Here is a 27,384-nt window from a genome sequence, read left to right as displayed (position 1 = left end):
TCAGTGATGCCTGTAGTCTCTGGAAGTGGGGGAATCCCCAATCCCAGGAGTGCCAGGATCTTTGATACCTGTGGGATTTATCACTGCTCTTACTCCTATTCTTATGACCATGCCATTCAGAACGCTCCTTGTGCCTGCCAGCGAACTTGCATATCTGATCTTTGATTTCTGTTCCTATCCCTGTTCTTTTCTTCCCTTTCCTCCCTCCTACTTAAAGACCTGTGTTCCTGTTTGGGCTTCTCCTTCTTTGGCTCCCTTTCTATGGCCTCTGCTCTGGAGTGGGAGTCTGTCCTGACCTCAGGGGAGCTGTGGTACTGCTTCATCCCCTCCCCGGACTCTGACTTCAGAACCTTTTCAGAGTTCTTGCTGATGAACTTTTTACATTCGGGGGAATCGTTTTCCTTTAGCATCTTGCTTCTGGGTGATGAACAGGAGACCTCTGGTTCTGGCTGTACCTCCCACTTTTCTGTCTTCATTTTCTTTTTTCCCCTTTTTGTCTGGAGATTTAAAAAAATGGAAGGGAGCCACAAATAGGAAATGAAAAAATAAAAAGCTCTCCCCCAAAGTACTTATTTTCTAAATACACTGCATCAAATGCAGAACCAGGAGTAAGCCAAAGCACCAACGGGTGTGACCTCCCACCCCCCAAAAATTAACTTGAAGTTGGGGTGGTGGTGCTTGGAGGACCACATGGTATGCAAGAGATCAAACTCTGGTTCTGTGTATAAATCAAACGCCCTACCCACTCGCTGTACTATTATCATCCAGTCTAATAACTTGAATTTTAATAGTATATTCATGGCAAGACAGCAAAAAAGAGCAAAGTCTATAAGATGAAGAGTCAAAAGATTCAAATTATCATCCTCCAATTTAAAAATGATGAGCTGTGAAAATGTCTTCAATGATTTTCTAGAAAGTGTGTATGCACATCAGTATATTCTTTAAATTTACTTTTCTCTAGGGAAGTCGAGATAAAATAAAATGAGTATCAGGGCTGGAGCAATAACACCGCAGGTAGGGTGTTTGTCTTGCACACTGCCAACCCAAGTTCGATTCCCAGAATCCCATATAGTCCCCCGAGCAACACCAGGAGTAATTCCTGAGTGCAAAGCTAGGAGTAACCCCTGTGTATTGCCGGGTACGACCCAAAAAGAAAAAAATTGAGGATCTACATTTGTATCTTGACATAAACAAGTTTACTAAGTCATGATTTCTAGAGAGCTTTGAATATAAACATTTCCTATTAGAAAGTAAACATACCTTTCTATGGTTACATAAACAGCTTTATTCATAAGAAAAAAAACAATTAAGACCACCTAGAATCTTTTTTGGTCATAACATTTTACCTTCTTTTGTGTGTTTTTTTTTTTTTTGGTGGGTTTGTCATCTTCAGAGTCCTCAGCTGAACTGTTTGGAGGCATGTGAGCCCAACAGCCCTTCTCCTGAAGCAGTCTGGTCACATCATCCAGTTCATCTGAGTCCTTAGGAGCCCTATAGTTAGACATATGATCTACTCGAATAGTTTGTCCTTTGATCTAAGACAAAAAGCCAACGCATCATCAAAGACAGCCCTCCTTCCAAACTAAGTGATCCACACCAACTTCCTGATAATTCAATCTCTGGGAAAATCTCCAACACTGTTTGCCCAACTGGTGTGTTTGAGCACTTTTTCCCAGCTAGCAATTTTCTCTGCTCTCAGGGCAACCACATGGGGCCTGAGGGCTACTGAGCCTCTGAGGCAAGTGCACTAGCATCATCTGTCAGTTTACCCCTGTGTGCCATACAAATATTTTTGTGCTCTATTTATGTCATGACATAAAAAAAAAAAAACTCTGGGAAATTTTGTGACTAGTTCACACTTATACTTTGCTGTGAAACACAAACTCTGTGCAAGGAACAAAATAGTAATTACTCACATCAAACAAAACCATTTCATTTTTCAAGCATAAACTTAAAAATTCTTTTTTGATGGTGGGGGGAGTTGAGCCACTACTGAATGTGCTCAGAAGGTCATATAGGGTGTCCAGATCATAACCCTGGTCAGCCACAGGTAAGGTATGAGCCTTACCCACTGTAGGATCACTTTAGTCCCCGATACATACTTAATTCTATAGGCATCAGGCACTCTACATTCCCAAAGTCCAGCTTTTATTGTTCCAATACAGGTCTGGTTTTAGTCTTATCTTTAAGTCTAATCTACCTCTTTTCATCTATCCTATTTCCCATTTAAAACACTTTTGAGGGGTTGATGCGATAGCACAGCGGGTAGGGCATTTGCCTTGCACGCGGCTGACCCGGGTTCGATTCCCAGCATCCCATATGGTCCCCTGAGCACCGCCAGCAGTAATTCCTGAGTGCATGAGCCGGGAGTAACCCCTGTGCATTGCCAGGTGTGACCCAAAAAGCAATAAATAGATAAATAAATAAATATTTTTGAGGGGCCGGAGCGATAGCACAGAGGGTAGGGCATTTGCCTTGTAGCTGACGGATCCAGGTTTGATCCCCAGCATTCCATCCCCAGCAAGGCCAGAAGTAATTCCTGAGTGCAGAGCGAGGAGTAACCCCTGAGCATTGCTGCATACAACCCGAAAAGAAAAAATATGTTTTGAAAACCATTCCTTCTTTGAGTCAATTTGAATATAGGCTCCATAAAATGGAAACCTATATCCCCATTCCATGCTATCCTTGAAACTACTGATTATTGGTGCAATCATTGATAAATTCTCCACGAGTCACTCTCCTGGGCTGGAGAACTACAGTGGTGAGGAGGGAAAGGTAAGAAACAAAGGCCTCCCTGGGTGGGTGGAGAAATAGCTAATACTGAGGAAGAAAAAAGTGCTGACTGGGGCAGAGGCCCATGTAATTCCTTCCTAGAACCATTTTTCCACACCCCTGAAACTCTTTATGTCTCATCCTGGTGGCCCCTGGGACTTTCTGAACCAGGGGAAAAATAAAACTAAACTACTACATCAGAAACCTTCAGCGAAATCCTGTTTATTACTTATACCCACCTTGATGCCATTAAAATTGTCAACCTCCAGTATTGTGCTCTGCTGGACTTCATAGCAAAGGAAGCAGAAATCACTTGGATTTCCCAGGCTTCTTATCCTGTACCAGATTTATGGTAACAATCTCACCGTATCTATTTATTTACAAAAAAGACACACTATTAGAAATAAAATGTTCAGAATGCTTGACAAACAAAACTTAAATACTGAGTATAAAAGACGAAGCTAGAACCAGGTGATGAATGAAGATTAACTATAAAAAGGTATACGGAGGGAACTAGAGCAGGGCAGTGGGGAGAGCTCTTGCCTTGCATGCAGTCAACCGGGTTCAATCCCTAGCACCCCATATAGTCCCTTGAGCCCGACCAGGAGTGATCCCTTAGCACCACTGGTGTGGCACCCCTAAACAAGACAAAAAAAGTTACTCAAGGATATAATAGGAAATGTCCCATTTAAAAAGTGAATGAAGGGATGAGTAGTGCCTGCCATAGAGGCAGGCTGGGGGGTGGGGGGAAGGTAATGGGAGGGGAAACTGGGGACACTGGTGCTGGGAAATGTAAACTTGGGAGAGATGGGTGTTGGAACACTGACTGAAACCTAATCTTGAACAGCTTTGTAAGGGTCTAGCTTACAGTGACTCAATTAAAAGTAGAAATAAAAAGTTTAAAAATAGTGATAAAAATTAAGACTCAAAATTCTCCCCCCCCCCCAATTAACATATCCAATCATTCCCAGGAGAGATCCCAGAGCACAGAGCCAGGAGTACTTCCTGAGTAGAGCTTGGTGTCACCAGGACAACAGTAAATCTGGTAAAGTGCTTGCCCTGCACACGGCCGAATGACGTTCAATCCCGGGCATCCCATACATTCTCCCGAGCACCACCAGGAACGATTCCTGAGCGCAAAGCCATGACTATTGCCAAATGAGGAACAAAAACAAAAACAAAATAATATTTTTACTAGAGTCACAAAAAGAAAATATCAAACAGAAAACTTAGTGGGTTTCAGCATATGCTTTGCAGGTAGGCCACCAAGGCTCAATCCCTGGTATCAAATGGTCCCCCAGGCACCACCAGAAGTAATCCCCCAGCACCGAGCTAGGGAAAGTTCCCAGGCATCACTGGAGAGGGACAAATAACAAAAAGAACAAAAAAAATGATGAATACATTATAAACATAATCACAGACACAAAATTTCTGCCCAAATCTAGCATCTTTAATAGAAACGACTAAAAACAGCACAAGTGACTTCATGAACTATTTACCTATTTAATGGCTGGAGCAATAGCACATTGGGTAGGGCATTTGCCTTGCACCTGGCCAACCAGGGTTCGATTCCTCCGTCCCTCCCCGGTAGCCCGGCAAGCTACCCGACCGCACAGCAGAGCCTGACAAGCTCCCCGTGGCATATTCGATATGCCAAAAACAGGAACAACAAATCTCACCATGGAGACGTTACTGGTGCCTGCTCCAGCAAGTTGAGGAACAACGGTAGGACAGTGCTACAGTGCAATGCTATCTTCCAATACAATTAGGAGAAAATATATAAATGAAAAATAAAAGATGAAGCCATATTTCTTTGAAGATTAGATGTGATAGTACTATAGAAAACCTAAATGCTCACTGTAAAATTCCAAAATTTACTTAAAATCACAATGCCTAATTAAAATTTTTGTTAAAAATAGGATATAGTTACAAATAAAACAATCTCTTGAATACAAATAGTAATCGCCTAGAAATAATTAACTGAGAAATAACCCCATTAATAATCAGCAACAAAAATAAAATTAAAAACAAACTTGAGAAGCTGTAGTGATAGCACAGTGGGTAGGGCATTTGCCTTGCACGTGGGTGACCTGGGTTCAATACCCGGCATCCCATATGTTCCCCAAGCACCGCCAGGAGTTATTCCTGAGTGCAGAACCAGGAATAACCTCTGAGAATCGCTGGGTGAGACCCAAAACCCAAAATAAATAAATAAATAAATAAATAAACTTGAGGGGTCAGAGTAAAAGTACAGTAGTGTGGGCAGTTGCCTTGCAAGTGTCAGACCCGGATTTGATCCACGGTATCCCAAATGATGCCCTAAGAAGCACCAGGGAATCTTTCTGAGTACAGAGCCAGGAGTAACCCCTAAGTATTGCCGTGTATGGTCCAAAAACAAATATAAATAAATACATAAACTTGAGGGATCCGATGAAGAATACACTGGGTAGGGCACATGCCTTACACATATCCAACCTGGGTTCTATTCCCAGTAAAAGATCCACCTAGCACCACCAGGTCTAATTCCTGAATGCAGAGCCAGGAATCAACCCTGAGCCCTGCAGAGTCTGGCCAAAATAATAAGTAAACATATAAATAATGAAAAGACTTGAACAGGGCTGGACAGACAGTACAGGGGTCAAAGTGCTTGCCTTAAATGTGGCAGACCTGGCTTAATCTTTGGTATGACAAATGGGCCCTGAGCCCTGAAACAAGGGGTCACTGACAACAGAGCCAGGAATAAGCCATGAGCACCATCAGGTATGACCCCAAAAGAAAAATAAACTACAAATTGTATCTTAAGTAAAACTTTTTAAAACTCCTCAAAGAAACATAGAATTAAATAAATATAAAAATATCCCTTGTTGGGTTTAATGGCTCTAGGGTGAGATACAAAAATCATCACACAATTTCCTCAAAGAAAACATTTCTGAATCATTTGTAACATATTATTCATAGCAAACAATACAAAATAAATTACCTATGGCTTTCTTTGGGGGCAGGCTTAACTGGTGGACGGACAACCTGAAATAATGGGGGTGAGAAGGTGTAATGAAGGTAGAATTGGTGTTGGGATACTGAATGTAATAAATTCTTGTGAACAACATTATGAAAATAAAATTGAGGGGAAAATATCGTTTGTTGTTGGTTAGGATAACCCAACATAACAAAGGCACTAAAAATCCTTCTCAGGTTGCACTTATTTCTAGAATATAAAGTAACAGAATGGGAGACCAATACCCAAGATTAGTAGAAATAAGTACCAGGAGGATTACTCCACAGCTAGGAAGCCGGCCTCACATGCTGGGGGAAAAGGCAGCTCAGATAGAGAAGGGTGCTAGGAGGGCCCAATTGGGAGGGGAGATGCAGGGTGAATGTAGAGTATAGACTGAACATAATGGCCACGTAATAGCTCTACTGCAAACCACAACACCCAAAAGAAGAGAGAGAGAGCCAACAGGGAATGCCCTGCCACAGAGGCGGGGTGGGGTGGAGGGGACGGGGCGGGGTGGTGGGAGGGATGCTGGGACCATTGGTGGTGGAAAATGGGCACTGGTGGAGGGATGGGTACTCGATCATTGTATGACTGAAATGCAAGCATGAAAGCTTGCAAGTCTGTAATTGTACCTCATGGTGATTCACTAATAAAAAATTTTTAAAAAAGCAAAAATAAAAGTCCTTCAAAAACTAATATATAAATTTCACGCAATTCCACTTTTAAAATGCACACATTTTTCCCCTGGAGCAGAGTAAATTGTTTCCAACATTCTTGTGGAAAAATGAACATAAGAATAACTAGGAATGGGGCTGGAATGATAGCACAGCAGGTAGGGAGTTTGCCTTGCACGTGGCTGACGCGGGTCTGATTCCCAGCATTCTACATGGTGCCCCGAGCACAGCCAGGAGTAATTCCTGAATGCAAAGCCAGGAGTAACCCCTGTGCATTGCCGGGTGTGGCCCAAAAAGGGAAAAAAAATAAGAACTAGAAAAACTCTGAATAGCTCATAAAATTAGCTACTTGGTATGTGTCATGAATAAATAAACCAATAAAAAGGAAGAAAAACACCAAGAAAGTCAAGCGTATATGAATTAGTATACAAATATGGTACGGTTAATGTTTCAATTTACAAAAATTAGCCATTTGAAAAGACAAACTGAATCCGTGTCTCACAAATATTCATAAAAATAACTATAAATGGATCAGGGATTTCAATTTATGGCACTAAAATCTTACACATGAGAAAAAAAAAGAGCAGTGGGTGAGTAGAAACACCTATAATTGATTCCAAATCCAGAAACATGAAAGAATGATACACTTTGCCACATAAAATAATCAAACGGCGGCGGGGGAGGGGGAGTTGGTTCAGAGTCCACCAGAAATGATTTCAGAGTACTGAGCCAGGAATATCAAAGCACCACAGGCTGTGGCCAAAAAAACAAAACAAAGCAAAACCAGAAAACAAAAACCACATATGGTCGCTCGAGCCTACCAGGAATAAGAATCATGGAGTACAGAGCCAGGAGTAAACCCTGAGCACAGCTGGGAGTGCCCAACCTCAAAGGAAAAACATACAGAAATAAAATCAAAGAGAAGACTATAAAAGGTACCACGTGAAGAAAGTTTGAGGGTAATGAAACTGAGCTTCATTCTGATTCAGGCGATGATTACAAAATAATTGCACTAAAACTTACAGGGGCTAGGAAGATGGCTCAGCATTACAGCACATGTGAGACACTGTTATCAATACTCAACAAAAACTTTTAAAAAATGAACACCCTAAAAATGAGTTTTATCCTATAATAAATACCCAGAGGTGCTCGGGGGTTAATCCTAGCTCTATACTCAGGGGTCATTCTAGGCACTCAGGGGACCAATGATGGACATTAACACAGGGTCAGCCCCATGCAAGTGGAAGCAAACATACACAAATGGGACTACATCAAACTAAGAAGCTTCTGCACTTCAAAAGAAACAGTGACAAAAATACAAAAAGAGCCCACAGAATGTGAACGAATATTTACCTAATAAATACCCATCTGATAAGGGATTAATATGCAGGATATACAAGACACAAGTAGAATTGTACAAGAAAAAAACCTCCAACCCCATGAACAAAATGGGGGGAAGAAATGAACAGAAGTTTCCTCAAAAAAGAAATACAAATGGCCAAAAGGCACATGAAAAAATTCTCCACATTGCTAGCCATCAGGGCGATGCAAATCAAGACAACAATGAGATATCATCTCACACCACAGAGACTGGCACACATTCAAAAGAACAAAAGCAACCAGTGCTGGCATGGATGTGGGGGTAAAGGAACACTCTTTCACTGTTGGTGGGAATGCCCACTAGTCCAGTCTTTCTGGAAAACAATATGGACAATTCTTCAAAAACTAGAAAGTGAGCTTCCATATGACCCCACAATAGCACTTCTGGGACTATATCCCAAGGATGCAAAAAAGCACAGTAGTAATGACATCTGTACCTCTATGTTCATTGCAGCACTGTTCACAATAGCCAAAATCTGGGCCAAGTGCCCAAGTGCCCTAGAAATTTTGGGGCATCTATACAATGGAATACTATGCAGCTCTCAGGAGAGATGAAGTCATAAACTTTGCTTATAAATGGATAAACATGGAAAGTATCATGCTAAGTGAAATGGGTCAGAAAGAAAGGGACAGACACAGAAGGACTCCACTCATTTGTGGAGTATAAAATAAATAATAATAAATAAAGGCCCTCCCGTTGATCATCGATTTGCTCGAGCGGGCCCAGTAACGTCTCCATTGGAGACTTTGTTGTTACTGTGTTTGGCATATCGAATACATCACGGGGAGCTTGCCAGGCTCTCTGAGATGGGCTGAGGAATCGAACTCGGATCGGACATGTTGGCTGTGTGCAAGGCAAGCGCCCTACCGCTGTGCTATCACTCCAGCCCTTGTGGAGTATAAAACAACATAACACGAGTCTGACACCTAAAGATAGTAGATACACAGGACAGATAGATTACTCCATAGCTGAAAGCCTGCCTCATGAGCAAAGGTGAGAAGGCAGCTGGAATACAGAAGGGATCGCTAAGAAAAAGGTGGCTGGAGGAATCGGTTGGGATGGGAGATGTGTGCAGAAAGTGGATAAAGGATCAAACATGGTAACCTCTCAGGGTCTGTATTGCAAACCATAATGCCCAAAAGTAGAGAGAGAATATGGGGAATCATGTCTGCCATGGAGGCAGAGGGAGGGTGGGAAAAGGGGGGAGTATACCGGGAACATTGGTGGTGGGGAATGTGCACTGGTGGAGGGATGGGTGTTTGATCATTGTGTGATTGTAACCCAAACATAAAAGCTTATAACTTTCTCACGGCGATTCAATAAAATTTACAAAGGCAGGCTGTGATGGGGGGAGACGGGGGGTGTGAGGGATACTGGGATCAGTGGTGGTGGAGAATGGGCACTGGTGGAGAGATGGATATTCAATCATTGTATAAATGAATCCCAAGCAAAAAAAATTTGTAAATCTACAATTGTACCTCATGGTGTTTCACTAATAAAAATCTAAAAAAAAATTTTAAATGTAAAAAAAAATAATAGCAATCCCATAAATAAAAGAAAAATTATATTATCCCCCCAAAAAAAATAAAAACCAGGGTTACCCACATGCAAGACAAGCACCTTTATCCTGGTACTTTCTCTCTGGCAAAATAAAAAAGACTAAAATTTTTATAATTTACATGACAGATCAAGGACCACAAAGCAATTTTTCTCCTACAATAAAGAGATTATCAGCAAGTTGGGGAGATGGCTCAAAGGGCTGGTACAATTGCATTGCATGCTGGAGATCCAGATTTGATCACCAGCACCACATGGTCCCCTGAGCACCAGTGAGAACGACCCTGAGCAATGGACTGGGAGTAGCCCCTAAGAACCACTGGGTATGGCCCAGAGACAAAAAAAGGGTTTTATGAGACCGGGGATGAAACGGAAGAAAACCAAAAGGTTCATCATAGTTCTGTATCAGTGTTGATTTCCTGATGGCCTTAGTTTTTGGAAACACAAACTGAAAGATCTTGGTACTGACCTGGAGGGCAGCACAAAGGCACTTGCCTTGTGACTGGGGTTCAATCCCCAGCATCCCATGTGCTACCCCAAGCACCACCACGAGTAATTCCTGAGTGCACAGCCAGGAGTAATCCCTGATCATCGCCAGGCATGGTCCAAACCCACAAATCGTGTCTTGCAATGGACTCTCTGATAACTTAGTAAAATCAGAAACTGTGAAACAGGTAAAAATAGCAATAACAAGTGCAGATGTCACTCTGACTATACGTTTTTTGCCTCTCTGGGATATATTCCCAGGATGGTATTGCTGGGTAAAATGGGAGCTCTATTTCTAATTTTTTGAGAATCGTCCATACTGTTTTCCAAAAGGGTTGGACCAGTTGGCATTCCCACCAGCGGTGAAGGAGGGTCCCTTTCTCGCCACATCCGCACCAGCATCGGTCACTTTTGTTCTTTTGGATGTGGGCCAGTCTCTGCGGTGTGAAATGATATCTCCTTGTTTTGATCTGCATCTCCCTGATGATTAGTGATGTAGAGCATTTTCTCATGTGCCTTTTAGCCATTCGGATTTCTTCTGTGCGAAAGTTTCTGTTCATTTCCTCGCCCAATTTTTGATAGGGTTGGGTGTTTTCTTCTTGTGGAGTTCCGCCAGTACGTTATATATCCTTGATATCAACCCCTTGTCGGATGTGTATTTGGAAAATATCCTTTCCCATTCTGTAGACTGCCTTTGTACTTTGGTCAGTGTTTCTTTGGAGGTGCAGAAGCTTCCTGGTTTAAGATAGTCCCATTTGTCTATCTCTGTTTTCACTTGCTTGGCCAGTGGCGTGACATCTTTGAAGATACCATTAGCTTCAATATCATGGAGGGTTTTGCCAACTTTGTCTTCAATGAACTTTATGGATTCCGGTCTGATGTTGCGGTCATAAATCCATTTTGATCATACTTTTGTGCATGGCGTTAGGCAGAGATCTGAGCCCACTTTTTTGCATGAAGCCATCCACTTTTGCCAGCACAATTTATTAAAGAGGGTTTCCCTGCTCCATTTCACTTTTCTTGCCCCCTTACAGAAGATTAGATGAGCATATGCTTGGGAGGAGATGTCAGTATATTCAAATTGGTTCCATTGGTCTGCAGCTCTGCCTTTGTTCCAGTACCATGCTGTTTTAACTATTACTGCTTTGTAGTAGAGCTTCAAGTTGGGGAGGTTGATTCCACCCATTATCTTTGTCCCTAGAATTGCTTTAGCTCTTTGTGGGGGCTTATTGTTCCATATAAGTTTCAGGAGTGTTTGCTCCATTTCTTTAAAGAATATCATGGGTATCCTTATAGGGATCAGAACTCTTTCCAATAGCCAGAATCTGGAAAAAACCTGAGTGCCCGAGAACAGATGACTGGTTAAAGAATATTTGGTATATTTACACAATGGAGTACTATGTAGCTGTTAGAAAAGATGAAGTCATGACATTCACATACAAGTGGTAATACAAGTGGAACTATCATGTTAAGCGAAATGAATCAGAAAAAGCGGGATAGACACAGAAAGTCTGCATTCATCCGGGGAACATAAAGCAACAAAATCGGAGACTAACACCCAGGAGTGGCCGAGATTAGTACCAGGAGTTTTGCTCCATGACTTGGAGGCCAGCCACACGCGCTAGGGGAAAAGGAAGTTCAGATAGAGAAGAGAGCACCAAATAAAGGGTGTTGGGAGGATCCTCCCAGGGTGGGAGAAGCATGCTGAAAGTAGACTATAGACCAAACATGATTGCCACTCAATGCATCTCTTGCAAACCACAGGACCCAAAAGGAGAGAGAGAGAACAAAAGGGAATGCCCTGCCACAGAGGCATGTATTAAAGGGTGGGATGGGGGGATGGGGAGTGGGAGGGATGCTGGGACCCGTGGTGGTGGAGGATGGGCGCTGGTGGAGGGATGGGTACTTGATCACTGTATAACTGAAACCCAAGCACAAAAATTTGTAAGTCTGTAACTGTACCTCATGGTGTTTCTCTAATAAAAAATAGCAGTAACAATTAGGTACAATGCTAATATTCAGGGACTTGGCTAAGGGAATACTGTGGCATTCCTTGCATTTTATAGTTTTTCTGTATTACGTCTGAAATAAAAGTATAAAATACATTAACATGAAATATAAGTAGTATTTCAAAATAAAAAGCAAAGAAACAGTAGAGGAATCGGTTAAAAAGGCCTCTTTAGACCTCAAATTGAAAACTTTTCAACATGAAAGAATAAAGGCACAGTACTATCACACATCAAATTGGGGTGGGGGAAGGACACCCAGGAGAGTTCAGTGGCAACTTCTGGCTCTGTGTTCAAGAAATCATATAAAGTGCTCAAAAATGAACCACTACTGTAGCCAAAAATGGTATGCAAGGCAAGGACCTTAATCTATGTATTCTCTCCATCCTAGTATATCACATTTTTAAAAATCAATTAATACATGTCACTGTCACTGTCCTCCCATTGTTCATCAATTTTCTCCAGCGGGCCCAGTAACGTCTCCATAGTGAGACTTTGTTGTTTCTGTGTTTGGCATATTGAATACGTCATGAGTAGCTTGCCAGGCTTTGCCGTGCAGGTGAGATACTCTCGGTAGCTTGCCGGGCTCTCCGAGAGAAGCAGAGGAATCAAACTCAGGTCGGCCATGTTGGACGCATGCAAGGAAAATGCCCTACCTGCTGTGCTATCGCTCCAGCACATTAATACATGATAAAATGATATAACAAAACTATATCCATATTCTATCAAGGAGGCTTGTAAAATCACTAATGAGGAACACACCACTAGAAAAAAATAGGCAAAGTACATAGCATACTAAAAAGAATAATGACCTGCTGATCTATGAAAAAGATGTTTAATGTCACTGCTGATGAACCAAGCTCCTGAAAGCATGCAGCCACATTTCCGGCTGCATGACCTCTCGGTGTCTAGTTCTCGCTCTCAGAGAACCCAGCAGGTTACCAACAGTATCCCAACAGCATGGCAGAGTCTGGCAAGCTCCCCATGGCGTATTCGATATGCCAAAACCCAGTAACAATGATGGCTCTCATTCCTCTGACCCTGAGAAAGTCTCCAATGTGGAACTTGTGAAAATCTCAGTCGAGGACGAAAGGAGACCTTACTGGTGCCTGCTCAAAGAAATCGATGAACAATGGAATGACAGTGCTACAATGATACAGTGATGATGAATTTAAAAGCAAATGAAAAGATAAAGCAAGTGCTCGCTTTGGCAGCACATATATTAAAATTGGAAAAATACAGAGATGATTAGCATGGCCCGTGCACAAGGATGACATGAAAATTTGTGAAGCATTCCATATTTTAAAAAAATTTAAAAAATAAAAGAGAAAGCAAGGAAATACAAAAACTGAAAACATGGGATCTACGCTGCAACCACGGAAACTTGTCATGCTCCTGCCAAGTTTTCAGGTGGAGGATGATGTGGGGGTTGAGGTGGGAGGGAATAAGGGAACACTGGTGGTAGGGCTGATGATGAAATAAATCTCTAAAACTCAACTTTCAATGACTCTGGAAACCACAATTCTTTAATAAGATAAATTTCAGAAAGAAAGTCAATGGCAAATAATTTTAAAATAACAAATCACTGTTGATTAGAATTCAGAAAAATTCTAATTGATCACTGTATAACTGAAACCTTTTTCATACTATTGAGCGGAAAGCCGGAAAACCTTTATAAAGAGCAATCTGAAAATAATATAAAATAATATAAAATAATATAAAAACATCTTAAAGTAACATTTAATAGTTAGCAAAGAGGGACTAGAGAGAGAGTACAGCAGGCAGGGTGCTTGACTTGCACAAAACCAAACCATATTAGATAACCACATATGGTCCCTAGAGCTCCTCAGAAATGATACTTACACAGAGACTAGTATGGCCTCAAAACGAAAAAAAAATTAAAAATCAGTAAAGAGAAAACTAGCCACATTAACCCAATAATTTCACAAAGAAGAGCAGCATGCTAAAATATATATTATGGTTTAATTTCTAGTAGTAAACTACTGGAAACACTGCTCACAAATAAAAGACAATTAAGAATTAAAAAAAAAACCTATGCAGTGCATTTGCCAATGGTTGTTTGTTGTCCTTAGGTTTGTCTCCAGAAAATACACTTTTCCAAAATTCCAAAGACAGTTCCATAACCCTCCAAAATCTCTCATATTACCCCCATAGAGTAAACCACTCTGCTCGAACCCAATCCTAGACAAATGATCTAAATCAAAAATGTTTTTCAAAGTCATTATTAACAATGTCAAAAGGTCTTTATGAAGAGCACTGTGGAGCGAAAACTAGAATACACATATTAGCTGACCATCACTCAATAGAAACAAGACAAAAACATCTAGATCAATAGGTCTTCAAACACAAGTCCATGGACCAGTATGCAGGCCAGTGATATTGAAGGATGCAGCCCTAGATGAGAGACTAGACAGGAACAGATACCATGAAGAAATGGAAATCATGTGCTGTACCTACTGTGAACCTCCCCAACACCCAGAAGCTAGGAGGAAGACACCTCTACCCCTGCCAGAACGCTCAGCTTGAGTGGGATGGCCAAAACCTATACCTATGGCTCACTTCTCATAAAAAGCATTGACAAGTTTCTTTCCCACGGCCTTCTAACCTCTGTTGTACGCATCCCCTGACCAGAACCTACTGTCCCCTAAGCTCTCCAGCCACAGGAGATCTGGTCGGCTCACTAACCTCACACTTATCTGAAAACAAAGAAAGCAAACTACAACCAAAACCATTAGTTCTTTTCTCCTACTCCTGTATACTTTGCCTAAATGGATAGTGTCACACAGGTGTGGGCAGAGAAGGGCTGTTATCCCTAGTCTGTAGGGGGTCAAAAAGAAACCTTGTAGGGGAACTGTAGCTATCTAAAAGTCCTTTCATCTGCTCTACTATAGATCCAAGTTTAAAAAGTCTCAATGAAAGATCAAGGAAACAGCCATAGAGAAAATACAGGGGGTATATCCCTTACTTGCATGCAGCTGACGGGAGTTCAATCCCCAGCACCACACACCATGGGCGGTTCTGGGGCTGGAGCGATAGCACAGCTGGTAGGGTGCCTGCCTTGCATGTGGCCGATTCCTGATTCAATTCCCAGCAGGCCATTGGTCCCCTGAGCAATGCCAGGAGTAAATCCTGAGTGTATGAGCCACGAGTAACCCTTGCGCATTGCCAGGTGTGACCCAAAAAGAAAAAAGAAGAGTGATTCCTAAGCACAGTCAGGAGTAACTGCTTGAAGGACTCTGCAATGAAAAATTAAAAAAAAAGAAGAACAAAAGCAATAGAAACAGAGCCGAAGCCTAGAGACAAATTGTTGGATTTTCCAGACTGGGAGAGCTCTAGATCTACGTCCTGGGTAGAACTAAAGCAAAATCTTGAATTGAGCTCTCCCTATACAGAAATGCCAGCCAGCTTACAATTTGTATGGAAACAAATTTCATCACGGAAGAAAATGACACAGATAATCTAGAAAGGAGAAAATTAAAGCGAACTTACTGGGCAAAAACACAGATAAACACCCCCTTCAGTCAGTTCATAAGGAAATCCACCTAGAAGAGAAAAATCACATTTCAGTTCAAACATTTACCAAGCATGTACTATCTACAAGGCCCTAGGCCTAGCCGTGAGGTTATCAAAAAAGAGGATCTGAACTCACAATCTAATAGAATACATTACACCAGTAGTAGCACTGTCCTCCTGTTGTTCTTCGATTGCTTGAGCTGGCCCAGTACCGTCTCCATCGTGAGACTTGTTGTCACTGTGTTTGGCATATCGAATACGTCACGGGTAGCTTTCCAGGCTTTGCCTTGCGGGCAAGATACTCTCAGTAGCTTGCCAGGCTTTCCGAGAGGGGCGGAGGAATCAAAACCGGCTTGGCCGGGCCGGCTGCACACAAGGCACAGGCCCTACTGCTGTGCTATTGCTCCAGCCCACACCAGTAGTATAGAATAGTTTTTAAGTTTGAACATGGAAAGGTCAAGAAAACCACCAATGGACCCAAATAAATTTTCCTCAAAACCCCCAATTTGTTTTTGTTTTGAAAATGTTTTGTTTCAATGATCTTGCCACATTCAACTATGCTCAAAGATCACTCCTAGAGATATTCAGGGGACCCTATGTGGTAAGTGGTGAGCAACTAAGGAAAGCCAATTTCAAGGCCTTACCTACGTACTATTGGTGTCCCTCAAAACAAAAAAATTGTAGACAAAGGAGTTAAGTTTCCAACAACACAAATGTATCTTAAAATACATTATCAGCAGTTAAAGAGATAGTATAGCAGATGCTCATCTTACATGTACCAACCCAACTTTGACCCCAGCACCCAATATCATTCCCCCATGCCCAGAAATGATCTCTGTATGTAGAGGCAGTAGTAAACCCATAGCACAGCAGGTGTGGCCCCCTAACCGAAATATGTGTATGGATATATGATTATATATACATATATGTGTGTATACATATAAATACATATGCATGCATGTATCTGTGTATATGTGTGTATGTATATACATACACACACATGTATGTATATATAAAGTTGACCAGAGTCATACTACAGCAGGTAGAGAGCTTGTCTTATATGCAGCTGGCCTAGGTTCAATCCTGTGCACCAGATATGGTCCCCAAGCCCCAACAGAAGGAAGCCCTGAGCTCAGAAACAGCAGTAATCCTGAGCAATACTGCCTGTGGCTCAAAAATACAAAAAGAATTTAAAGTCATACGCTCTTTATACACCATAGGTACCTTCAAAAAATGTTTTCAAAGGGGTCTTCCAAGCAGAGCCCAAGGACCATTCCCTGGATACTGGGTCAGACAACTCACTCTAAGGCCCCAAGGATGTGGTGATACACTGACACTACAGCTTGGGGAACCTACAGTGCCACCTGGAAGTGCGCTGGGGCCACCAAGGCCGCACGGGTTGATGCTGTGAGCAGGATTTTAGTGCTGGGGGACACTAGACCTACTTTAATAATCTGCAACCCTGGGGCTGGAGCAATAGCATAGCAAATACGGCGTTTGCCTTGCACGCGGCCGATCCAGGTTCAATTCCCAGTATCCCATATAGTCCCCTGAGCACTGCAAAGGGTAATTCCCGAGTGCAGAGCCAGGAATAACCACGTGCATCCCCGGGTGTGACCCAAAAAGCAAAAAAATAAAAAACAAAACAAAACAAAAACTGTGCCCCTAACCCACTATCTCCTTGCCCCCCCCCAAAATCAGTTTAAATATGCAAATATCAACCCTACCTCTCAAAGACTAAAGATTAAGAAGGAAACTTTTAGGCATTTCACAAAAGTAATGCCTCATTAAAATATAACCTACCTCAACGAATGGGTTTATTAGTATGACTCATGAGATTGTTCAAAACAGCCAGGAATGTGCCCCAGGGAAACCAAGGAGAGGAAGGGGAAAGTGAAGAAGAGCAGGGGGAAGGAGAAGAGAGGAGTGTGGGGTAGAGGAGGAAAAAGGAGAGGGGGAAGAGGTAGAAGAGAGTAGGGCAAAGGGGGGAAGGGAAATGGGAAGAGGAAGGTAAGGAAAAAAGAAAAGAGGGAGGGCATGGGGAAGTGGAAAGGGGGAGAGGTGGGAGGGGTAGAGGAAGGCAAAAAAAAAGAGGAAGGAGGAGGGATAAGGGGAGAGGGAAGAAGTGGGGGGAAGAGAGGCATGGGAAAGTCCAGGGGGAGAGAGAGAAAACTGAGGAAGGGGAGGGAAAGAGGAGGAGGGGAGAAAAGGGGAAGAAGAGAGGAAAAGAATATGAAGGGGAGAAGGGAAGAAGGAAAAAGAGAGAGGATTATAAGAGGATGAGAAGGGTGAAAGGACATGGACTGGAGTGATAGCACAGTGGGTAGGGCGTTTGCCGTGCACGGGACCAACCCGGTTTCGATTCCCAGCATCCTATATGGCCCCAGGAGTAATTCCCGAGTGAGTAAGCTAGGAGTAACCCCTGTGCAAGGCCGGGTGTGACCCAAAAGGTAAAAAATTAAAAATGAAGAATACAGGAAACTGTACAGCATTAAATAATAGAGGAGGACAGGGGATGAGGAGAGCAAGGAGAATGGGAATAAGAGGGGGAGAGCACGGGGAGGGTGAAGGAGAGGGCAAAGGGAGGGGGGCAGGCCAGGGGCGTGGCCACTACGTAGGGTGCGTGGCCTCCCAGAAGTGGGTGTGTCCTTCTCCTGGCCACAGTTATATTTCCCAATCTGAGCACTCAGGACTTTCATCCCATACTTTGTCTCCTAATACCGACCAAAAATTTCTGACCACCTCTACTACAATACAACAACATCCCACTGGCCTACTCTACTTCTAACAAAAGGCCAGTATGAAATAAGCTATACAATCTCAATCCTAAAAAGCACCTCCTCCAAAGCTTCACTCAATGTCAGGGCTGGAGCGATAGCACAGCGGTAGGGCGTTTGCCTTGTACACAGGCAACATGGCCGACACAAGGAAGGGCTGGAGCGCTCGTGTAGCGGGTAGGGCAATCGTCTTGCATGAGGCTGACCCAGGTTCGATCCCTGGCACCATCCCTGGACCATCCCATAGGTTCTGTGAGCACCGCCAGAAGGAACTGCTGAATGGAGAGCCCGGAGTGACGCCTGACCATCGCTGGGTGTCACCTAAATGAGGAGGGGGGGCGCGAGAGCCAGGGAGAGGAGAGGAATAACAGGAGAAGAGAGGCGGAAGGCTGAAACCCTCCCTGGAAAGCCAGGCGGCGGGGAACCCGAAGCGCACCGCGGCAAAACTCACCCGAGAAGATCCAGGCGCTGTCCTGGTACTCGGGGTGCCAGGACACCTTCTCCGCCACCCCCAGCTGGACCCCTCGCTCCTTGAGTTCCTTGATTAACTTCAATTTCGTCAATGGGCTGCGGAAGTTGCCGCAGAGTAAAGAAATGTCCCAGCGACCCAGACGCCGAACTAGGTCTCCACTGGAAGAGTCACGGCCCTGTCCAGAATTCGCGACCCCCGTCCCCTCGGACGCTTCGGCCCCCGCCTCTTCCCTCAGCTCCTCCCGCCCCGCATCCCAATCCCCCAGCCCCGACCTCCCACACTCCACGTAGGAAAACCGGAGCCTTACTTCATCTTCCAAAGGTTTCTGCTCCAAGATTCCGATGTAACGACCTCTGGAAAAAGCCGTTTAACGGTCAGTCGCCCGGCTTCAGCGCGCAATCCCATTGGACTAGAGCTACCCCGGAAGAGACCATTCAATCCGGAAGAGATTAGGCACGTCGGGACGTAACGCGAGGAACGCATGCGCACTAGAACCGGCACGTGTCTCACGCGGACAGTTTAGCTTTTTCACCCCTCCGTTTCCCCCTCCCCATTTCCTTTCTCATTACCCTCTCCCCTCTTCTCCCTTCCCCTTTATGTCCACTTGGCTTTCTGGGTCCTCCTCTCCGCCTCTCCTTGCTCTGCTCTTGCCCTCCTCCTGCCTTTCTCTCCCACTCTCCTTCCTTTTCCCCCTCTCCGTGATCTCCCCATCCCCTGTCCTCTATTTTTTAGTGTCGTGCATTTTCTTTTATTTTTAATTTTTTTTACTTTTCGGGTCACAACAGGCCTTGCACAGGGGTTATTCCTGGCTTATGCACTCGGGAATTACTCCTGAGCCCATATAGGATGCTGGGAATCGAACCTGGTTGGCCATGAGCAAGGCCAACGCCCTACCCGCTGTGCTATGCTCCAGTTCCTGTTCTCCCTTTACCCTTCTCATCCTCTTATAATCCTCTCCCTTGTTCCTTCTTCCCTTCCCCCCATCATCCTCTTTCCCTCTCCTCTTCCCCTTCTCTCCCCTTCTCCTCTTCCCCTCCTTTCCCGATTTTCTCTCTCCCCCTTTCCTTTCCCATGCCTCTCTTCCCCCCACTTTTTCCCTCTCCCCTTATCCCTCCCCTTCCGCTTTTTTTGACTTCCTCCACCCTCCCAACTCTCCCCGTTTCCTCTTCACCATGCCCACCCTCTTTTCTTTTTCCTTCCCTTCCTCTTCCAGATTTCCCTTCCCTGCTTTGCCCTTCTCTCTTTCACCTCTTCCTCCTCTTTCCTTTCTCCTCCCCTATCCCTCACTCCTCTCTTCTCCTCCCTGCCCCTCTTCACTTTCCCCCTCCTCTCCTTGTTTTGCCTGGGACACATTCCTTGCTGCTTTGAACAATCTCATGAGTCATACTAATAAACGCATTTATAGAGGTAGGATATGTTTGAACGAGGATTTACTTTTGTTAAATACCTAAAAGTTTTCTTTATAATCCTTAGTCTGTGTGTGGTAGGGTTAATCTTTGCACATTTCAACTGATTTTGGGGGGTAAGAGGATAGCGGTTCAGGAGCGTAGATTATTAAACTACGTCTGATTCCCGCAGCACTAAAAGCCCTGTTCACAGCATCAAAAGGTGGCCCCAGAGACTGCCAGGTGGCACTGGAGGTTCCCCAATCTGCAGAGTCAGTGCAGCACCACATCCTTGGGCCCTTCCAGTGACTTTTCTGACCCAATATCCACGGGATGGTCCCTGAGTTCTGTTTGTAAGGCCCCATTGGAAACACTTAATTTTAAAGATAGCTATGGGGGATAAGGAACGGATGACTTCAACAATTTTTTTTTGTATTTTTGGGCCACAGTGGTGCTCAGGCTTACTCCTGGTTCTGAGCTCTGGGGTTCCTTCTGGTGCGGCTTGGGGACCATCTGTGGTCCAAAGAATTGAACCTGAGCGAGCTGCATAGAATACAAATGCTCTACCTGCTCTAGCATGACTCTGGTCCACTTTATTTGTATATAAACACATACATACATATGTTGTGTACACACATATGTATACACACATATATGCATATACAATCATATCTATACACACATATATTTTGGTTTTGGGGCCACACCTGCTGTGCTCAAGAGTTACTCCTGGCTCTACATTCAGAGATCACTCTGGGCTTGGGGGAATCATATTGGGTGCTGTGGATCAAGGTTGGGGTGGCTACACGTACGGCGAATATCTGCTATACTCTCTAACTGCTGATAATATATTTTAAGATATATTTGTCGTGTTGGAAACTAACTTCTTTGCTTACAAAGTTTTGGTTCTGAAGGCCAAACAGTATTCAGTTAAGGCCTTGAACTTGGCTAACCTTAGTTGCATACCACTTTACCACCTGCCATTTATGGTCCCCTGAGTACCTCTAGGAGTGATCCATTCGCATAGCTAGATCTCGCTACATAATTGAAACAAAAAATTTCAAAACATAAAAAAATTGGGGGTTTGAGGAAAGATTAGTTTGGTCCATTACTGGTTTTCTTTTGTTGTTGTTGTATTTTGATTTTATTGAATCACCATGAGAAAGTTACAAGCTTTCATGTTTGGGTTACAATCACACAATGATCAAACACCCTCCCTTCACCACTGCACATTACCAACCACCAATATCCCTGGTATATTCCCCTTTCCCACCTGCCCCCTGCCTCCATTAAAGACAATATTCCTCACATTACTGGTTTTCTTGTTCTTTCCATGTTCAAACTTAAACAGTTTTCTATACTCAGAGTAACTCCTGAGCATTGCTGGGTGTGACCCCAAAAGCAACAAAACAAACAAAATTTAATTTTTATTATAGTGTAGGAAATGTGCTTACAAAAGTATTGACCTGTACAGTGTTCAAGATTTTTGGTTTGTATTTTGTATACACAGAACAGCAGACTGTTTATTGACATCAAGTAATCAGGGAGAGCACAGTTTCTATAAAATGCTTTTCTTAAATTTCAGTGGGATTTACAATTTTACAATATTGTCAATGATAAGATTTCAGAAAACAAACTTTAAACACCACAATCCACACCATAGTCTCCATTTCTCTTGACTGATATTAAAACACCCCAATGAAAAGTGCCCACCTCCACCAGTGGAGGTTTTACATTTTTCTTTCATTTTTATTGCACTGAAAGTAACACATTATGAAAGTATTAACATTTATGGTTTTCAAGTACAAAGTTATTGTACATTGGAAAGCACCAAAGTACCAAAGACCCTCCACCACTGAATTTTTGTATAAAATATGTATGTATATTTTATGATAGTACCAATATTATGGGGCTACAGCGATAGCTGAGCGGTTAGGGCATTTGCCTTGCACGCAGCCAACATGGCTAACCCGAGTTCGATACCTCTGCCCTTCTCAGAGAGCCCGGCAAGCTGCAGAGAGTATCTCCCTGCAGGACAAAGCCTGGCAAGCTACCTGTGAGGTATTCGATATGCCAAAACAGTAAAAACAAAGTCTCATAATGGAGACGTTACTGGGGCCACTCGAGCAAATCGATGAACAATGGAGGACAGTGACAGTGACCAATATTATTTAATTCATTTTAATTTACCTGAATATTTGAGATAGTTATAAACTTTTCGTGATCAGGTTTTTGACATACGATGTTCCAACATCCATCATTTCACCAAATACACTTCCACCACCAATGTCCTGAGTTTCCCTTCTACCAGCTCCACACACTCTGGGCCACCAAGTGTGCCTGTAGACAGGCATATTTCATCTTGTCTCTCTGTCTCCTTTTGGGCTTATGGCTTCCAATACCGATACGGAGAGGCCATCATGTTTGGTCAGTTACCCAATTTCAAAACACATCTCCATCCAGAGAAATCCCTTCCAACCATCATTGTCAATATGGTCCCTATTCTGATCCCAACTCCTCTATACTCAGGAAATGATCTGCTGTGCAGGGAATCAAATCACGTGGGCCCCAAGGAAGGAAAGCATCTAATCTGCTGTACTATTGCTCCAGCCATATAAATTTTTAAGTATAAGTGACTACTCACAAAAGTCTGGTGGATCTTACCCAATCAGATCAAGCTCACCAGATGAAGCTAATTTCTTGTCTTCCGTGGTGTTTTCTTGCTAGAATCTGGCAGAAAAACATATCGGGAAAATAGTATGTCCCAGGCAAGGAAAAGATCAGGAAACTGCAAGTCAAACCCACAAGAGAACTATCACTTGGTATCTGCCAGGGAGGTATCTAGAAAATACCAAACACTTCATCACTTGGTATCTGTCAGCAAAATACCAGACATCAAATGCTGAGACAGAGTCCTGGGATGCCAGGGATCAAACTGATGGGCTGCATACAAGGCAAGCAAGCATGTAGGAAATCTTTCCCACTGAAATCGCATCTAATTCAACAAGATCGAAGTCACTCTGAAGACAAACCTTTCAAATGCAAAGCAGGTAGCAAAACTTTCCCACGAAAGTCATGCAGAATTCAGCAATATCAAATTCATACAGTATGAAATTCTAGGGGTGTAAAGCATGTAGGAAATCTTTCCCACTGTAATCTTACCTAATTCAACAATATGGAAGTCACTCTGACGAACAACCTTATCAATGTAAAGCAAGTACTAAAAATTTCTTACTAGACTTATGTTCAACAATATCAAATTCATACAGTAAGAAATCTGAGGGGTGTAAAGTATGTAGGAAATCTTTCCCACTAAAATTATATCTAACTCAACAATATCGAATTTAAAGAGGTGAGCAACCTCACGAAAGTCACAACTAAGTCAACAATATTAAATTGTTACAGGTAAGAAACTCCATGAATTTTAAAGGAGTAGGTAGGAAAATGTACCCAAAAAATCCTATATATTTCAATTAAAAAATAAAAAAGAGGAAAATTATGGAATCCTCCAGTACAATTGGCAGGCTTCCAAACATGGACCAATCCTGCTGGTCTTCTTCCCACTGTCCTTGGGTGGTACCTTGTTTCCTTACACCTCAAATAGGTTAGAGTCCCTGATGAACCCCTTTTTCTATGATTCTCTTCACTTAGCAGAACTCCATCCAATCACATGGAAGGTACAGCATTTTCTCTCTGCATTTGGACCAATCCCACCCCAGTCCAGCCCACACAGTGCTCAGGGCTTACTCTTGGCTATGCACTCAGGCAACTATACGGATGTCTTGGACCAAACCCGGTTGATCACATACAGGGGAAGAATCTTACCGGATGCACAATCGCTCTAGCCCTACAAATACTCATGCATAAGTGAGTATCCTCAAAATTCTAGTGTCTTTTACCCAATCAGATCAAGCCTCTCCAGAAGAATCTAACATCTTAACTTCCGAGTTGTTCTCTTGCTAGAATCTGACAGAGACATAAATCGGGAAAATAGTGTATTCCAGGCAAGTGAAAGATCAGGAAAATTCAAGTCAAAATCTCAAAAGGATTATCAGTTGGTATCTGTCTGCAAGATATTAAGAAAATGTCAAACACTAATCACCTGGTAAGTCTCAGCAAAATACCAAACATCAAATGCTGAGACAGAGTACAAGGATGCCAGGGATCAAACTGATGGGCTGCATGCAAAGCAAGCAAGCATGTAGGAAATCTTTCCCACTGAAATCGCATCTAATTCAACAATATCGAAGTCACTCTGAAGATAAACATTTCAAATGTGAAACAGGTAGCAAAACATTCCCAGGAAAGTCATGCAGAATTCAGCAATATCAAATTCATGTAGTACAATATTCTCTGGGTGTAAATCACGTAGGAAAAGCCTCCCACTAGAATATCTAATTCAACAATATGGAAGTCACTCTGACGAAAAACCTTATCAATGTAAAGCAGGTACTAAAACTTTCTCACGAAAGTCATGAAGAATTCAACAATATCAAATTCATACAGTAAGAAATAGGAGGGGTCTAAAGCATGTAGTCTTTCCCACTGAAATAATATGTAACTCAATAATATCAAATTTGGACAGGTGAGAAATCTTTCTCACGAAAGTCACGTGTAAGTCATCAACACTAAATGGGTACACGTAAGAAACCCCATGAATTTCCTCTTCTGAATTTGGGAACAATCCCAGCCGGGTCGAGTGCACCATCTGCTCGGGGCTTACTCTTGACTCTGTACTCAGGCAACTATACGGATGCCACGGACCAAAACCGGTTGACCATAGACAGGGGAAGCATCATACCTCATGCACATTTGCTCCAGCCCTAGAAATACCCTTGTATAAGTGAGTAACCTCAAAATTCTGGTGGGCTTACCCAATCAGATCAAGCCTCTCCAGAAGAAGCTAACATCTTAACTTCCGAGTTGTTCTCTTGCTAGAATATGGCAGACACATATATTGGGAAAATAGTATATTCCAGGCAAGCGAAAGATCAGGGCAATGCAAGTCAAAACTTCAAGAGGCTTATCACCTGGTATCTGCCTGCAAGTGACCCAGTAACAAACACATATCACTTGGTATCTATCAGGAAAATACCAAACATCAAATGCTGAGACAGAGTACTGGGATGCTGGGGATCAAACAGATCGGCTACTGCAACCTTCTAAATTTAAAGCAGGTAGCAAAACATTCTCAAGAAAGTCATGCAGAATTCAGCAATATCAAATTCATACGGTATGAAATCCAAGGGGCGTAAAGCATGTAGGAAATCTTTCCAACTAGCATCATATCTAATTCAACAATATGGAAATCACTCTGATGAATAACCTTATCAATGTAAAGCACGTAGTAAAACGTTCTCACGAAAGTCCCGTACAGGCAATAAATTCATAGAGCTAACAGTCCCCATTAATATTCACGGAGGAGGCAGGAAAATGTTCTCACAAAAATGTATCTAATTCAATTAAAACACCCAAAGAGGGAGAGTTTGGGAATCCTCCAGCCTTTGAGGCAGGCTTCCAACCATGGAATAATCCTCCTGGTCTTCTTTCCACTGTCCTTGGGTGGCACCTTCTTTCCTTACAACTCATAGAGCTGAGACTACTTGATGAGCCCTTTGTTCTTTCTGATTCTCTTTACTTACGAGAAGTCCATCCAATCCCATGCAAGTTACAGCATTTTCTCTGCTGGATTTGGATCAATCCCAGTCCGTTCCAGCGCACAATCTGCTCAGGGCTTACTCTTGGCTTTGCACTCAGGCAACTATACAGATGCCAGAGATCAAACCCGGTCGACCACATACAAGGGAAGCATCTTACCTGATGCAGGGTTGCCTCAGCTATAGAAATACCTAAGTATAAGTGAGCAAACCCAAAATTCTAGTGGCCCTTACCAATCAGATCAAGCCTCTCCAAAAGAAGCTACATTCTGGACTTCCGAGTTGTTTACTTGCTAGAATCATGAAAATAGAATATTCCAGGCAAGTGAAAGATCAGGGTAATGCAAGTCAAATCCTCAAGAGGCTCATCAATTGGTATCAGCCATCCAGGGTATTAACAAAATACCAAACACTTATCACTAGGCATCTGTCAGAAAAATACCAAAAATCAAATGCTGAGACAGAGTACTGGGATGCCAGGGATCAAACCGATGGGCTGCATGCAAGGCAAGCAAGCATGTAGGAAATCTTTCCCACTGAAATCGCATCTAATTCAACAAGATGGAAGTCACTCTGAAGATAAACATTGCAAATGTGAAACAGCAACATTCTCATGAAATTCATGCAGAATTCAGCAATATCAAATTCATGCAGTATGAAAACCTACGGGTGTAAAGCATGTCGGAAAACTTTCCCACTAGAATATCTAATTCAACAATATGGAAGTCACTCTGAAGAAAAACCTTATCAATGTAAAGCAAGTAGTAAAACTTTCTCACGAAAGTCATGTAGAATCCAACAATATCAAATTCATACAGGAAGAAATCCGAGGGCTACAAAGCATGTAGGAAATCGTTCCCACTGAAATCATACCTAACTCAACACTATCAAAGTTGGACAGGTGGGAAACCTTTCTCAATAAAGTAACATCTAAGACAAAAATAATAAATTCATACAGGTAACAGTTCACATTAATTTTCACGGAAGAGGTAGGAAAATGTTCTCACAAAAAATATCTAATTCAATTAAAAACCCAAAGAGGGAGACACTGGGAATCCACCAGTCATTCAAGCAGGCTTCCTACCATGGAATAACCCTCCTGGTCTTCTTTCCACTATCCTTGGGTGGTACCTTGTTTCCTTACACCTCATATAGGTGAGACTACCCGATGAACCCTTTGTTCTTTCTGATTCTCTTAACTTTACCAGAAGTCCATCCAATCCCATGCAAGTTACAGCATTTTCTCTTCTGGATTTAGGACCAATCCCATCCTGGTCCAGTGCACAATCTCCTCAGGGCTTACTTTTGGCTCTGCATTCAGGCAACTCTACGGATGCCAGGGATCAAACCCGGTCGACCACATACAAGGGAAGCATCTTAACTGATGCAGGATTTCCCCAGCTCTAGAAATACTTAAGTATAAGTCAGTAACCTCAAAATTCTAGTGGGCCTTACCAATCAGATCAAGCCTCTCCAGAAGAGGCTACATTCTTGACTTCAGAGTTGTTTACTTGCTAGAATCTGACAGATACATATATCAGGAAATGAGTATATTCCAGGCAAGTGAAAGATCAGGGTAATGCAAGTCAAATCCTCAAGAGGCTTATCAATTGGTATTTGTCTGTAAGATATTAAGAAAATACCAAACACTTATCACCTGGAGGGCTGGAGTGATAGCACAGCGGTGG

At 42.8% G+C, this 27,384-nt stretch overlaps 1 non-coding gene and 1 pseudogene across 1 annotated transcript; one reads left to right on the top strand and one right to left on the bottom strand.

The window, feature by feature from the left end:
- Window positions 1–26,376, bottom strand: LOC130018795 (RNA-binding motif protein, X-linked 2-like; annotated as a pseudogene).
- LOC130018797 (U6 spliceosomal RNA) lies at window positions 13,070–13,176 on the top strand. Its single transcript, XR_008791645.1, has one exon. It is a non-coding gene; the product is annotated as a U6 spliceosomal RNA (small nuclear RNA).
- Window positions 26,377–27,384: the final 1,008 nt, after the last annotated feature.

This window comes from Sorex fumeus, unplaced genomic scaffold (assembly GCF_029834395.1).
Source record: "Sorex fumeus unplaced genomic scaffold, SorFum_2.1 ptg000268l, whole genome shotgun sequence".
Classification (NCBI taxonomy): domain Eukaryota; kingdom Metazoa; phylum Chordata; class Mammalia; order Eulipotyphla; family Soricidae; genus Sorex; species Sorex fumeus.
The sequence above is the reverse complement of the archived record's forward strand: the minus strand, read 5'-3'. Positions and strand labels throughout refer to the sequence as shown.